Source organism: Enhydra lutris, unplaced genomic scaffold (assembly GCF_002288905.1).
Source record: "Enhydra lutris kenyoni isolate GAN:26980312 unplaced genomic scaffold, ASM228890v2 scaffoldscaffold17, whole genome shotgun sequence".
Lineage (NCBI taxonomy): Eukaryota > Metazoa > Chordata > Mammalia > Carnivora > Mustelidae > Enhydra > Enhydra lutris.
This window is the reverse complement of record NW_019154101.1, coordinates 28,731,548-28,748,713: the sequence shown is the minus strand read 5'-3', so window position 1 is coordinate 28,748,713 and position 17,166 is coordinate 28,731,548.

The window sequence follows — 17,166 nt, the reverse complement described above, 5'->3', positions numbered from 1 at the left end:
GAGTTTTGTACATAGAGGAGAAAGATCTCTCCCGCGAGAGCTGGCGCACTCTGGGCATTTCCTTTAGCCTGGTGGCATTTTTATGTGTGTTCCTAACAGATGTCCTAGGTTTAGATAACTTGTTTATTTTTCAGTCAAACTTCCTAATTGTTCTTCTGGTACAAATGAATCTGGATGAGATGATGATGTCAGGAGTACATCTGGCTATTCTTTTATGTCCCCCTTTTTGCCAATATACTATGAACTTTTACTCATCTATTTACTGGGGAACTAAGATGGTGGTACTTACTGATATATTCACTGGGTGTCTGCAAAAGTGTTTCTGATTTTTGTGTTCCTGATATTCAGAGCCCCCACAATCTGAAAAGGGAAATGCGACCTCTTTCATGGCTCATGACCATCCTCGTCTTCATCTTGTTTTGGTCAAACAAACTGTGGACCTCAGGGCCATTCTTTCATGGGTATGGAGGGTGCAGTCCTATTTTTTCTATCGTATCCACATTTACATAGGGATGTTACAGAATAGATATTGTGCAGCATATGCTCTTCTGTACCTTACATTACTCACTTAAATACATTTTTTTTTAAATGTGGAATGCTTCACGAATTTGCTTGTCAACTTTGCACAGGGGCCATCCTAATCCTGTCGGTATTGTTCCAATTTAGTATATGTGCTAGAGAAACAAGCACCTCAATACATTTCATAATTATTTCCCCCAACTCAATATTTTCCCAAAGCACAGTTCTTTTAGGTTGTGTACTATTCCCTCTCAGGATACGACAACTTATTTAACGAATCCCCTATCGTTAGAAATTCTGTTTGTTTCCAATTTCTTCTCATTATAAAAAAAATGCTAGAGTTAAATTTTTATGTGTGGATTGTTTTACATAGCCATTCTGATTATAAATTTTTATAAGTATGGAATTGCTGGGTAAGGGGTCCACACTTTTGAGATTCTGAGATATTGTGAAAAGTGTGATTACGTCCGTTTTTACTCTCCCCACTGGTTTTATTTCCCTTCCATCCATGTTGACCTCACATCCGAGCACATGATTTGGGCTCATTTCGAAGCTGGGAACATTTCGTGCTCATTTTGTCCACTCTGCTGAACACCTACTTCTGTAACTTCCCCAAAACAAGCTTTTGTGGAGTCATAATGACTATGTGTCTTTCATTTCATTACTAAATATCTGTACTGAAAGTTAGATGATCCCATCAGTGTCAAATGAATTGTTTACAGCTCTTTGGGAAGCCTAGTAACATGCCAGAGAGATTCTGTGGTTGTTTGTAGAGAAGTTTTCTCCTCCAAATAATTTTATTCTTCTATAGCACGAATGCTGTACTCTTCTTCAGATAAAGTGGATTAAACAAGACATACAGTATTATGTTTTGGGATATATATATATATATATGTGTGTGTATCTATATGTATATATATATAGATATAGATACACACACACACACACACACACACACACATACATGCATACATACACTCAGGATTCATCAGTAATGGTTTTAGACTTGCTTTTTTCATCAGGAAATATATTGTATCGATCTTACTAAACCCATCCAACAGCTGGGATGCCTCTGCCTTTAAGTACAATACCAAGTCATTTCTTTGTACTGGAATTCTTGTCTCTTCTTTATTTCTCGGCCAGGTTAAAGAAATTCAGATAATATTGGTATTGGGAATGTAGTTAGACAAGTGTACCCAGGCACCGGGTTACTATAAAAACATAGGTGTTTGGCATCCCACTAAAAAAATAAGTCTTCTCATTTGGTGTATACACAATGTTCTGAATGGCTATTATGATTAATTAACTTTTCCATGTTGATGTAGGAAGTTTTACTAGCTCTTAGAAAACTAGCTCTGACTAGCTTTTAGTCTGATCACATACAGAGAACAAGTCAAGTGAAAATGGAAAAAGCCAAGCAACTAATCTTTTAAGGACACATAGTGATTTTTTTTTTTAAGGCATCTTGATCTAGTTAATACGTTGTTACCTATCTTCCTGAATGGGATATTATTCTGTATGGGAATTATGAATATATATTTGAATATTAACTTTTCAAGTGCTGTATTTGCTACTGTTTGTTCATCTGGTTCAATCTCTGCTATAAATAATCCTTTTTTGAACTCTTTCTGGAGGTCTGGCTTGGGAGTTCTTCATCTTTAGCTATGCCATTGTGTTAGGGGAGAACCTAACCTCACAGGACTTGATTTTTCACTCAGTTAAAAACTCAGTTCTACCTATGCAATGGGGTTTAATGCTAGTAGACCGAGGGGGAGTTTCACAAAGATAAACACTTAAATTTTGTAAGCATGAACCAACATACGTTTGTTATCCAATTCTCACGACACTGCTGCAACTATTTGACAGATGGTAAAATAGGCTTAACAAGGCTAAGTCTCTAACTCAAGGTCATGAAACTAGGAGGTGGCAATTAGGATATTGCAGTCCAGCTCCTTGTAACTCCAAAGCTGCGTCCATTCCACCGCAGGACACTTCTGAACCTTTTCTTGCATCCATTTATGCTGTTGTTCTATGAGAGGTCATGGAAGAAATCTCGGGTAAACAAGAGAATGCAGAGCTCCTCCAGCATAGTCATTTCACACTATGTTTCTGGAAGTACTTCCTTGCCAAGAAGTGGCAGCCTTCAGAAGCACACCTGATTCTCCCCCTTTCAAACCAAATTTGAAGAAGCAGCAGAGCCTGAATGTAGGGTAATTTTGCTTTTCATTCCACACAGGTACTTTTTGCCAGTATTCCTTAAGTACAAGGCATAGAAAAGTCAGAAACTAGAGGAAAATTAAAAATAGCACAAACATTCATGCTCACATATATGTACCTCCTCAGCACACATGGAAAACACATTTGTCTCGTGTGGCACCATCAGTGGTTGCAAGGACAATGAATAAAAGTGGTCTGTTTTTAAATTCAGACACTCTAAAATCTACCCGTGGCTTGTTAGGAATGTTGGAAATGTGATGTGTCCTTGTGGGTTGAACAATGGCAAAAACATACGGGCATTCAGAAGAGTATTTCTTTAGCCATGGACTCTCTTTAAAATTCTGGGCAAATTGCTCATTTTTCTATGCTTTAAAATAGTTTGGGGAAGCATTACAAAGACTATTTTTAAGTTAAATATTTACTGTCAGGAATATATTTCTTGTAACTGCTGATACTCAGTTGCGTGTCCCCAGCAAGAGAGATTTCAGATACGGTGCTTCCTTAATGGGTCCTGATGGGCTAGAATACTCCAAGTTTTCCTGAGATAACAGTGTTTACTCTGTGCTAAGCAGAGGGCTAAATACTTTCGTTTTCACACAACACCCCTTTGAGACAGATAATATTATTGCACTCAAGTTTCAGATGAGGCAACTGAGACCCAAAGGAGGTCAAGGGACTTGCTCACTAGTGTGGAAGGTTAATAGTGGAACTGGGGTTCAAACCCTGGTGGTGGGAGGGTCAGCATCCAGGTACTTAAATGTCAGGCAACACAGCTCAGGCACAGCCAGGCTACTGGTTGGTAAGTTGATTTTTCAGTGAATAGTGGTTCAAAGTGACAGAAAGGTTCTAACCAAGGCTTTATAGATCACCTTCAGCAACACATTGAGAGCATAATGACCAAAGGAATAAAATAGAAGAACCCTGCTTAGGATCCAGGCCTGAGCTGAGGACAGCGAACTCCTGCAAATGACTAGGATTGAGAGACCTTCCGAGGAATCATTTCTGGCACACAGCCAAGGGAGAAGATTGGGGGCGGGGGGGCGGGTAGTCTCTAGCTGGAAAATTACTTCAGGCTTCCTGAAAGGTTCACATTGTGAGAAGGATGACTTTTGGACACCATTCTGTCCTTGGAGTCCATGCCTAGGGTTTCAAATGATTCTTGACTTTGGCTTCTGGCAGAGGCAAAGCTGAGCAGCAAACTCTCTTTCCCCCCAGCAGGGATCTTTCCCACGCACAGTCCTGCCATATGGGGGCACACCCACGTGGCACTCCAGCGCTTTTCCCTTTAAAAACATGCAGGGGTTCACAGTTCCTTGGTCTTGCCTGGCCTGTCCCCTGGGTGGGGCTGTTTGCTTCTCAAAGCAAAATGGCTGCTATCTTTAGGAAGCTCACCTCAGGCAGGCAAAGCTCCTTTATTTAGAGGCCGATCATTAAGGCCATAATTGGATCAGGTCTGTGTGCCAGTCACCCTGACATATTTATGGGGTGTGGTTTCCCCAGGTCAGTCCCCTTCCATTGTCCAGGTCACAGGGAAAGTAAGAGAAAAGGAAATTACCTTGTGGGGTGTTGCTTAGTGGTGATTTGCCCACTATACATTTTAGCCTCAGCTAGGATACAGAGTCTTCACCAAAAAAAAAAAAAAAAAAGGAAGAAAAGAAAAAAGTAGAATTTGTGTGGGGATCAAGTACAGTCAGTCCTTTCTGGTTTGCTATTTCTTCTGTGCTAATTTAAGGATTCTCTGGATTATGTATGTGCTTTTTTTTTTTTAATTTTGTTTTAATTCAAGGTTTGTTTCAGTTTGTGGCTATTTTTTATTTTATTGTTTTATAGTTTCTTTCATAGGATTAGTTTTACTTAGGAGAACCACTATGGACAAAGAAGATTCTCTACAATAAGTGTTGTGTCAGGATTAGTAAAACTCAGAAAACTTGACCTAGATCCTGCATACTCTCAGCCACCGAGTGGTAGGACCCAGGATGAGTCATATAACTTTTGCGTTTGTAAAATGTATTGTGTCAGATTGATGATTTCCAAGCATGTCTTGGAAATCCCAGTTACCTGGGAAGTGTTTTAAAATGAGATGCCTGTTATAGAGTGGAGGTGGGGTGGGGGGAGGGTGGAGGTTTTGCAAGATGATGGAATTATTCTATATCTCGGTTATGATTATGGTTGCATGGCTGCATGTGTTTATCAAATTCTGAGAATGACACACTAAGAAGCGTGAATTTTACACTCTGTGGGTTATTTTTATTTTGAAGTTTAAAAATAAACTCTTAAATTCCCTGAGTATTGACATATTTAAAAACAATGCTTGGGCCGCACCCTGAACCAACTGCTTACTGAAGGTTATCTCTTCCTCTAACCATCTCTGTGCTTGTGAATCTAATGGGAACCAACAGACTTGTCCTGCTGTACTGATCCCAGGTTCAGGTGTTTGTCAGCTGTAGTCATGACGTCAAGAGTAACCCCAGTGACAGAGAGCAGCGCGGGCTCCTGCGGCCCTAGCATGTCTGGACAGGCCACTTAAATCACATGGGTAATGGAGGAAAAAACATGTGGCTAAACTCTGTTTAATACTCAATTAGAGCATCCTTTGTGATCACTGAGCCGATAACGTGAAAACAGCCAACTTCCGATCCCGTATTAGAAGTCAGTGTCAAGATAGAGGATCTTGAATTTAGACCTGTGTGTTAATGAAAACTATTGATTTTTTTCATAGCATTCAAAGAAACAATGCTCTGGAATGAGTCTGACACCAATCACAGGGCAGTAAGTGTCCAGCAGAAAAAGGACTCGCCAAGTTGAACGATGTGGATTTTAAGAGAGAAGAGAATGTCTCATTAGGGCCAACTGATATTTTAAGCCCCATGTCAGCCTCTGACAGGATTCCACTCTGATATTAAAAAATATATATATATATGAAACCCTCTGAATTAAAAGTCTTTACTGATAGCATTGGGAATGCACTAGACTATGAGCAGGAAAACGAAATGTTGAAAATATTTTGCCTTGTTTAAAAGTCATGAAGAATGTCGTAGGTGTATTTTAGAATGTGTCTTATCCAAAACACACTTCCTTAGGACCCTACCTCACCAGCAGACCCTTCTGAAGCTGAGGGCTTAAGTGACTACAGTTAGAGAGCGTAGCCTGGCTATTACTAATGGGACTGTGGCAGGCACCAAGGTCAGCTTGATGGGGGATACTGAATATGGTACCACTAAGATGGCTCTATGGGGGAAACCGGATCGCAAGGTGGCAGAGGAAGGGGGCTGCAGCTGTGGATGGCTGGCCAAAGCCATGGGCAAATCCAGAATCAGAAGGAAGTAGTAACTACAAGTAGTAAAAACAGCAGCAGCAACAATAATAATCATAGGTAATGCTTAGGAAATGCTTCTGTGCCAAGCATCAGACTCATCCTAGCCGCTGGGAAATATCACTGTCTTGATAATTAAGTGAGGAAACCAAGACGAATATGATCGCTTTCCTAGGGTCACACAGCTGGTGAGTGGCACAGCTGGGAGGCATCCCAGGTAAGGCAATTCTCAGGCTAGTTCATGAAATCTCCAGGAGTGCTCTTCTGCCTCTTAGGAAGCCCAGGGGGGCAGCTGCAGTGAGGAGAATGGGAGGGATGTCTGGGAACAGCCGACCCATGAGGCACAGGGGAGCAAGGAGAAAGGGCAAAGCAATGGCCCCATTCCTGAGAACTCGTGGGTTTCCTGCTGCAGTCTGCTTATGATTTTGCTGTGCTTGGTGGGAAGTCTAAATTTTACATAATCCTGTCCTCCTTGCCTTTATGAAGAACTAGTTTCGTAAGAATCTTTGTTCCTTGAAATCAAAGAATGCTAAGCTAGAATGAAGACGTATCTTAAGGGAGGATGTGATCGGATGACATTTCTTATGTAGACATTAGGGCAGAGAGAATTGACTCTTTCTGGTTGTAATACTATTTTTCAAGCTTTTGAGGTTTAGGAAGATGAGTACTTGCAGTTCATTAAGGAAACATCTTATCAAGGAAAACTCCACAAGAGGATACTAGGCAGCTGAGCAAGCTTAGAATTTAGTATATTACTCAGTGAAATGACGGCTGTTGAACCTAGTTTCTTAAATGTTTTCTTTTAGGACCTTGGCTCCAATTACTTTAATGGAATTATTTATCTGTTTCTCAAAGGTTTTAGCCACCCCGAGGTCCCTCACACCACTCATCTCTTTTCTGTGATGTGAGACACCATTTATAAGGGCTGTGTGATATTGTGACTCAGAGTAAGAAATATATATTTGATCTTTGTCCTAAGTGATGAGAGCAATAAAGGTGTCTTTTGTTATGTTAAATAGGTGACTTTTTTGGAAAGCACCTAAGGATGGAGACTGGTTGCCTGGGGAAACAACCTTGAGATTTCTTGATTTCTTGAGGGTTGGAACATTCCACACCCTCCCCCAACCTCAAGGGAGGGAAGAGGGCTGGAAATTGAGTTCAGTCTCCAGTGGTCAACAGTTTAATCGGTCATGCCTGTGTAATTAGGTCTGCACAAAAACCCCCAAAATGATGGGGTTCAGAGCATTCCTGGGTTGGTGAACACATGGAGATGTGAAGAGAGTGACCTATTAGGAGAAGACATGGAATACCCTGCCCTGCACATCTCTCCATCTTGTTGTTCCAGAGTTATATCCTTTTATTATAAACCAATGATCTAGTAAGGAAAATATTTCTCTGGGAGCTGTGAACCATGCTAGCAAATCAATAGAACCCAAGGAGGGGGTTATCAGAATCCCTAGTCTACAGCCAGTTGGTTAGAAGCATAAGTGACAACCTGGACTTGTGATTGGTGTCAAAGTCTCTGTGTGTGTGTCTGTGTGTGTGTGTGTGTGTGTGTGTGTGTGTGTGTGTGTGTGTGTTTGAGAGAGAAGAGAGAGAGAGAGAGAGAGAGAGAGTGTGTGCAGTATTGTGGACCAAGTCCTTAACCTGTGGGATCTGATGCTATCTCTAGGTACATAGTGTCAGAACTGAGTTGGATTATAAAAATCCACACGTTGTCATTGGATCAGACTGCCACTCTCCTTAAGAATAAAGAATTGGACTCCTAAATAGTGTGCTTGGAATCCTAAACTTTTATGAGGCAGCTGTCCTATTGTGGAACCAAAATGAGCTGGCAACCTCAATCAGTCGTTTGTGTCTTCCGGGGAAGAGCAGACTAGGGGACCGTGCAGGAGCCCAGGAGCAGGCACACTAGGAGGGAGTTTTTCTCTCTGATGCTCCTACAGAGGTCAGCCCAGCAGACCACAGAAGCACCCAGGAGGGAAGGTGCTCAAATGAGATGGGAAGCCGGCCACTGTGCAAATTTCAGAGCTGTGGGCACTTGAGGGGGTGGGGGTCAGTCCTTAGTGTTCAGGGACTTTGAGAGATGGCTCCGTTTTTGCTTTTGTTTCTCAATTACGCTAAAACATACCAGCAAGGAAAAGATCCGCTGTGGCTCACCTGTCTGTTTATTCTGCTCTCTTGTGATTTCCCCGAGGGCTTTATTACTACTGCATGATTTTAGCTCTTCGAGTCCCTGAAGAAGGGTTCGGGAACTGCCAACCTTTCCCTCTAATCTTGCCTTAGTGTTCTTTCTGAGTTGAGCCATGAGGACTTTCTGTATGAGGTTGAAAAATAGTGAAGCAAGCAGCTCCAGCCAGTGTAACACGGCCTCAGAGCTGTTGCTAGGCAGGGCATTTTAATATATGAGCATCAGCCTGGGTTGCCAGCTTGGCACCAAGTCATAGGTTACCTCACCTGTCCTCCTGGTTAATCTTGTTATGTTAATGGGTGCGATTTCCCCCACTGTGGAGACTCAATGTTCTTGGCACCTGTTCAGCGCCCTACAGCTTGACTCAGAGGTGTATAAGAACTTGTCCAGAACTTCGTTATTGCCAGTCAAAGCTGCAGGCACTCCCTGACCAGTGAGTGGTCCCAGATCCACAGGAATGTGCCCACAGGTGGACTGTGCAGGACTCACTCCAGGAAAGCAGCCTTGGAAGAAAGGGAGGGACTTCCGGGAATTCCTTTTGGTCCTCGGAACATACTTAACAGTTTTTATGACATCTTTGTGGTTCTTTTCCTTTCCTAGCGGAAGCATACGTTTTCACATGTGCATGGTGCCCTGAATGTGACATCCTAGCTAAAGCATTATCACATTCCTGCCATCTGAAGAAGCTTCCTTCTCTAACAGGAACGAGTCATAACACACTTCTGGAACACCTAGTTGAACCAGTGTGTTATGTGAGAGGGTTGGAGAGCCAGATTTAGGGACCCCCTTAATTATGTGGATGAAACAGCTCCCAATTACACTAACATGTATATATTGGGTAATCTTTACCTTTGGAGGGTGGTGGGCCTCACTGAGCAATTCCATACTGCTGGAAAGCCTGGGATTTGCCATTACCTCTTCTAGAGGTGGTCTACCAAGTGCCAGAAAAATCCATTATTATTATTATTATTCTTGGCCTCATTTGTAATCCACAAGGTGCCTCGCAGAAAACTCACCTGTTAAAAAAGCTTTATTTTCTGATTTAGAAAAAAAAGAATAAAGAAAGTTTGAAGCCTATTTTGAATTGTGTTGAAAAGTCAGATCATTACTAAAACTTTGAAAAGAGTTTTTATCAGATGAAAAAAAAAAAAAAAGGAGCTGAGTGAGTAAGAGAGGCAGAGTTCTTTTTTGTTAACTATCCAAGGACTTTATTCCTCCAGAGATGGATTAGAATCCCAGCTTTGCCTTTTCAGCCGCAGCTCTTCAGGTGATTTACTCATGCTCTAAAAAGCTACTTCACAGACCAAATGGGAACACATCTGGAACCTGACCAGCCTAGCCTGGCAGACAGTGGGCCATGATGGTAGGTAGTGGTCCTGCCCAGTCTTTTCAGTTAGAAGATTTTAGCCATTCTTCTAGGAAGCATTGCAGACTCTGTTTCTAGATTTTTCTTTCCATGAAAGCCACTACAAACCAGAAGAGAATAAGACCTTTCAACCCTTTACATTAGGAGTACTTAAAATAAACTTAACATAATAAAACTCCACCTCCCTCTTTTTATTTTTCCCATTATGGGCTCTCCTGTCAAAGTTATGGGAACTGTATCAGGATAAAGGCACACACTCAAAGTCCTGGAATTTGTTGTTTCCCAAAATACCTTTGAAGAGGGAATTTGTGGGAAGCCTGCACGGATGGCCATGGTCATAGACTCATGACATCACTGAATAAGAATCATGGTCATTCTGGGCCACTCCCCAGTTGGGGGAGGCATCATTCCTGTCATATTTGAGTGATAGTCATTTGACTAGAGCACGGATGATCGATATATTCATACCTATGGAAATGTGCACGTTCATTAAAATCTTTGGGTGTGCCTGCTTTTGTTTAAAACCGTATTAGTTTACTTTTTGAAAAAAAAAAAAAATAAAAGCTGTTTTCCTCTGTGTCCCCTGGGACACCTGCATGTCCCCTTCAAGTACGTGATTGACTCAGTACTAACCCCTATTCTAATGTATCTCCCACTAGCTTCTACGCTGATCAAAAGCACTGGGTTTAACTTCTCAGTTACTTCTTTTTTTTTTTTTTTTTTAAGGAGGGTGGGAATTAGAATTGGACTAATTTCTTTTTTTTTTTTTTAAGACTTTATTTATTTATTTGACAGACAGAGATCACAAGTAGGCAGAGAGAGAGAGGGGGAAGCAGGCTCCCTGCCGAGCAGAGAGCTCAATGTGGGGCTCGATCCCAGAACCCTGGGATCATGACCTGAGCTGAAGGCAGAGGCTTTAACCCACTGAGCCACCCAGGTGCCCCTCAGTTACTTCTTTTATTAGATGTACAAGCTTGGGCACTATTCAGCCACCTTAGTCTCTGTTTCTTTTTTTCATCTGTAAAAAGGTGACAATACTAGCATTCATTCTCTGTCATAGGTGTTTTTGGTGAAGATTTAAATGAGAATAGAGAGTTTAGTATGGTGCCTGGCAGATAGAGTCCTATAGTCATCACTGTTATTATTATTGTGATGTCAGTATCTAGCGTGGCTGTTGACTGAAATGAGACTCAAAACGCTTTTAAAAATCGATTTATTGTGTTTACACTGAGTCATGCTTATCTAGCTCTCTGCTCACTCTGTGCTTTGATGTTACAGGGCTGAATGTGGCTGGAGAAGAGTAACAACCATGTTGACGGGCTTCACTTTACATTCCTGACCCTTAATCTCAAGTGAGCACTTCACCCTGCCCAGCACTCATACTGGGACTCTAACTCAGTCATCCTCTTACTGGTGGAGGTGAGTAGTTCATACTTTCTTCTCGAGCCTTGAACCTCCCCTTTCTTACTCTTAGCTAATAATCATGCTTCTATTTCAATGGGGAAAAAAAAGATGCAATCAGAGGAGGTTGCCCCATCTACCCCATACCTGCTCCCCTTCTAGAAGCCCGTGTGTTCTATATTCTGCCCTAGAACCATGGAGGGACTGCTGTGTCCTTGGCTGAAACCACCCCCTTCTCTCAAACACATTAACCACCACCACCACCCCTCCCTTGCTCACTTGAGCACATTTCTCTAACATTCTCCCTTCTCTGCATCATTGATTTTTCTCTTTTTACTGATTATTGTCATTCCAGCACAGGTATTTTGTTTTTTTCTCCAGCCTTTGAAGATCTTATTTTGACTTTTCTTTGGACCTTCTTTGCTCCTTCGATGACACCCCCATCTCTCTCCTTCCCTTTAGTGCGAAGTTCCATGAAAGTGTGGACCATACCAGCTATCTTTGGTTTCTGTTCTCAGCCTCCTTTTGCTGATTCCCCAACCTCTAAATGTTAGAGAACCTCAGGATTCAGACTATACATCTCTTTTCTTCACTATCTACACTCTTCCTCATATGTCCTTCCTGGTCAACCCTGGGAAACAGCAAAGTCAACTTCATCTGGTAGGGGGTTAGAAATGTCCCACCCCAGACTTGCTGAATCAGAATCTGCATTTAACAAGATCCCCATGTGCTCTGTTGCACTTTAATATCTAGGATCACCCCAGGTGAGCCTGTCTGATGGCTTTAAGTGGCATGTATTTGATAAGTTGACTCCCGGAATTGTACCTCAAGCTAAGAATCTCCAGTGAAATACAAACTCATTCACCCAACTACCAACTTTTCCTCATGGATGTTTTATAGTCATTCCCAACTTAACCTGTCCAAAACTGAGCTCCAACATTCCCACTAAAACTGTTTCTCCAGTGTTAGTCCCTCTCTTCATTAATCAGGACTCCATTCTTTCATTGCTTGGGTAGAAATCCTTGGAACTGTTCTTGCCTCTTTCCCATATCTGGTCTGTCAGTGGTCCTGTCAACGTTACATTTTCAGTGTAGTCCCAAGGCGATCATTCTCATCCTCTGCCATCTTGGAGACCCTGCTTCCGCCCTTCCTCTAGTGTATGCTGAACACAGTTTAGCGGTTTATGCCCCTCCTCTGTGCAAAGCCTTCCAGCGTTCCCACTTGACCATAGGGTATGACCCATGAGACCCCACATGGTCTGTTTCCCCCACTACCTCTACTGTATTCTTCTGCGAATTTTCTCTTTATTTGACTGCTCTCCAACCTCATGGCCTGTTTCCCTGTTCCTCAAACTCAGCTGGCATGCTCATGCCTGAGGGCCTTTTTGTACTTTCCATTCTCTCTGCCTGAATGCTCTTCTCCCAGATATCAGTGTAGCTCCTACCCTCTTTTCTCCCTCCCTTCAAACCTCTACTCCAAAGTCACCTTCTGCTGAGGTTTTTCCTGGCCTTGCTCCCTACAATCTTAGTCTCAACCCCCTCCCTCCACTCGACCCCCTTTCCCTTATTTATGTAGTCATTTATCTATTACCAAATGTAACATTTTCCCTCTCTCCTTTGTTCTCTGTATTAGAGTTCTCCAGAGAAACAATGCCAGTAAGATATGTATGGATATAGAGAAAAGGATTTATTATGAGTGATTGGCTTACATGATTATGGAGCTTAATTCATTCCTTGGTCTGCCATCTGCAAGCTAGAGGCCCAGGGAAGCTGGTGGTGTAAGCCCAGTCCAAGCCCAAAGGCCTGAGGACCAAGGGAATCATTGGTGTAAATCCCAGAGTCTGAATCTGAAGGTCCGTAACCAGGAGCTCTGTTGCCTGAGACAAGAGAAGATGGATGGCCCAGCTCAAGCAAAGAGAAAGCAAATTTGCCCATTCCTTGTGATTTTGTTTTATTGGGGCCCTCATTGGACAGATGATGCCCACTCACATTGATGTGGGTGATCTTTTCTCAGTCTACCAATTCAAATGCTAATCTCTTCTGGAAACATCCTCACAGACACACCCAAAATTAACATTTTATCATCTATCTGGGTATCCCTTAGGCAAGTCAAATTAACACAAAAAATTAGCCATCTTTCTCTCTTTCTAGATGATACAGACATAGACACAGATACCCATATTTGTTTGCTTCTGGGCTTTTATCATGTTCCACTGGTTTTATTTGTCAGCATTTGTGAAAATGCCACATTGTTTTAATTACTACAGGTTTATGGTAACTCTGTTCTTCTTTGACATTGGAATTAGCTTTTCTTTTCTTTTTTTTTTTTTAAATTCATTTGTCAGAGAGAGAGAGAGAGCACAGGCAGGGGAAGCAGCAGGCAGAGAGAGAAGCAGGTTCCCTGCTAAGCAAGGAGCTCCATGTGGGACTTGATCCCATGACCTGGGATCTGGGTCTGAGCCGAAGGCAGACCCTTAACTGATTGAGCCACCCAGGCGTCCTGGAATTAGCTTTCCTTGTCCCTTTGCTGTTTCACACACATTTTAGAATCTGTTTCTTGAGGTCCATGAAAAATTTTGCCAGCATTTGGGTTGAAATTAAATTGAACGTATTTATTAACTTAGGGAGAGTCAACATCCTTTTTACATTCAAATTTCCTGTGCATGAAATGGCATTTGTCTCTATTTAGGTCTCCTTTAATATGGTTTAATAAAAGCTTTATATTTTCTCTTAACAGTCAGGCAGCTTTGTTATGTTTATTTCTAGGTAGCATATTTTTTAATGTAGATGTTACATGTGAATTCTTTAATGATATTTTTTTCTTTGGGGGTGATTTTTAGAGTTACAGAAAAGTTGTAAAGATAGTACAGAAAATTCATATATACTCCTCATTCAGTTTCAGTTTCCACTAAGTGTTATCATCTCCCATTACTGTGATATGTTTGTCCAAGCTAATAAATCAACATTGGTACAATACTATTAACTACACTCCAAACTGTATTTGAATTTCCCCTGTTCTTCTACTCATGTCCTTTCTCTTTTCCAGAGTGGCATCCAGGATTCCATACCACATTCAGTTGTCATGTTTCCTTAGTCTCCTCTGGGCTGAGATAATTTCTCAGCCTTTCCTTATTTTCATGACATTGACAGTATAAAAGAATATTAGATATTTTGTAGAATATCCTTTAATGTGGGTGTGTGGCTATTTTTCTCATAATGAAACTGGGGTTATAGATTTGGGGGGATATAGCACAGAGGTGACGTATGCTTTCTCATTACATCATAGTGCAGCATGTCTGCCAGCCAAGTGACATCGATGGTGACCTTCACCTGATCACTTGGTTAACATCTACATTTTATTCAATTCTTTTTAAGATTTTTTTATTTACGTATTTATTTGACAGAGAGAGAGAGCAGGGGGAGCAGCAGGCAGAGGGAGAAGGGGACTACCTGCTGATTGGAAATCTCAATGTGGTGCTTGATCCCAGGACCCAGGGATCATTACCTGAGCAGAAGGCAGATGCTTAACCAACTGAGCCACTCAGGTGCCCCATTTTATTCATTTTTATCTTGGCTTTTTTATTTGTTTTTTTGGATGTTTTGTTTTTTTGTCTTGTTTTTATCTTTTTAAAAAGTAAAGTCCCTAATTTCAATCTTTTTTTGACAGTAGGCATTCAGTAAATACTTGCTGGATGAATGAATTTTTTCTTTTTTTGTTTTGTATTTACTATTTATCATATTCAATAAAATGTCAAACATTTCACATGAATGTAAGACACAGGAAGTCATCATAGTTGATAGTTGATCAGTTGGTCCAGTATGTTAATAGAAGTGGCTTAAATTAAACAAAAACAAAGCCAAAATGCCAATGGGCAGTACACCAAAATCTCAAGACACAAATCAGAATATTATTAAGAAACACTAGGTATATTTTAACTATCATACCTTATTTTCACAGAAGTAAAATGAAGCTATTCTCATTCTTGACATCTTGAGATATAAAAAAAAAAAAAATGTTTATTGGATGACTCAGACAGTACCCAATGTGTGCTATTCAAAAGCCAAGCATGAATGTAGAATTTGAATTGGATACCACTAGTTTCATCTCTCAGCCTTCTGTCCCCTCTGGCTGTGCTCCTGGCCTACGTACACACGTGTTCTTCCCTTACTGTGCCTTTCCTTATCTTCTTTTTGTTTGCAGTCCTCCAACCCTCTTCTTGAACACACCTCTTCCTATCCTCATTTCTTCACATGACAAATACTTACTCAAACGAACACCACTTCCTCCAAGATGACTTCCCTAAAACCCCTAGACGAGGTCAGGTGCTTCCCGAATCCACTTGCCTGGGATCATCACTAGATTAGAATCTTGTTCACTGTTTAACTGTTGAACAAATGATTTGCTTATTATCTACAGTAAGGATCTTGTATATTGTGCCAAATACCAAAGGCCAACAGATGCCAGGTAAATTGCCAGGACCCCAAAGATTTATTTATATTAAGTAAGCTTATGCATTATTTGGATTAAAACCAGTTGTCTCACCATGCCGCCTGATAGCAGCTTTGATACTATGTATAGTTTTTTAATGTAACATCTGTCTAGTTTTGTAAGGAGAAAAGACTTCAGGGATCAAGATGTGTATGTGGTCAGACTGTATGTATCTTCATACTTAGCTCATTGTATCTAGTCTCTTCATGTCTGGAAACATTCTTTTCCAGGTCCTTTTTCATTATCCAATACATTTATGGGGGTAATGTAAAGCTGGTCAATATTTTCTATCTTAAATAATCTAACAATTTAGGCAAAAAGATTTTAATCTCAGGATCAAATATTTTTTACCTCAGTATCTCCATATTAAATTTTTTTGCTTAATGCATAAGTTGCATTATGACCATTCAAAAGAGTGTTATAATATAGTTATGAACTAAATATCTGAATATCATATCACATAGTTATGAACTGAATATCTCTTGATAGCTCAAAGGATGTTCAAAAGTGGTTTCAAGTACCCGTATATTTGGTGTACGTTTTAAAATTGAAGCTGAAGGAAATAATTTTAAACCAACTATTGATCTCCTTTTTTTGTGTGTGTCCCAACTGGAGGAAGAAGTCTCCAGCTCCCACCTGGGATTGGTATGTGGAACTTGGAGAGTATATTCATCAGCAGTGCTTAGTTAACTTAGGCATTTGAGATCAACTTTCAGATATTACTCAGTTCACACAAGGGGCTTCAGAACTTGAGACATACTCTTATATTATCTGGAATTTATTTTTATTTTTTATCTTTTTTTGGCCATTGTATCAGTCAGGATGGGCTAGGTAATGGTCTGATAACAGCAAAAAAGATTCAATGACATTACATAACAAAAATTCATTTCTTTCCCATAATCATTCTTAATGTATTTCTGAAGGGAGCTGTGCACCCTATGGTCTTTCAGGGATAAGAATCGAGGTAAAGGAAAAAGAAGTTGGTAAATGATGCAGTTGTTCTTAATGCTTTCTTGTAAAATTTATATGCGCCACTTCTCTTCACATTTTACTGATAAAAGCAAGAAAAATGACCATCTTTTAGGTTAAAGGATACAGAAGCATGGAAGTTCAATTGTATCATGTATCCAGATGGGCAACAGGAATGTTTTGCAAAAGTTCATATATGGCATTATAACAGTGTTTAAGAAAAAAACTCTCCTTTTTCCTTCCCTACACTCACAGCAATATGTATGGGGATTCTCTCCTCCAAATGTACCGGGGTTTTCCCCACACCAAGCAATTCTTAAATTTTCCAGACAGAAACCCTGGGTGTCTTATAACTCAATTCTGACACTGCCTATGTGAAGATAGGGTCAGATCTCACAGGGTAAGGGCTAAGTCCCAGAGGACTGCCATCCCATCTACCCACTTCAGATGCCATTTGCAAAGCCAGGTGGTTACTTGTTTTTTTGACCAATCAGCTCTCAACTGGAGGTTTGATAACCCGCTCCTGTGATTCCATTAATTTGCTATAGGGCTCACAGAACTCAGGAAAACATTTTACTTTCTAGAATATAAAAGAATATAACTTAGGAGCAGCCAGATGGAAGAGAGTCACAGGGTAATATATGTGGAAAGGGAGAGGAGCTTCCATGCCCCTTCCAGGCACGCTACAGTCTCAGCACCTCC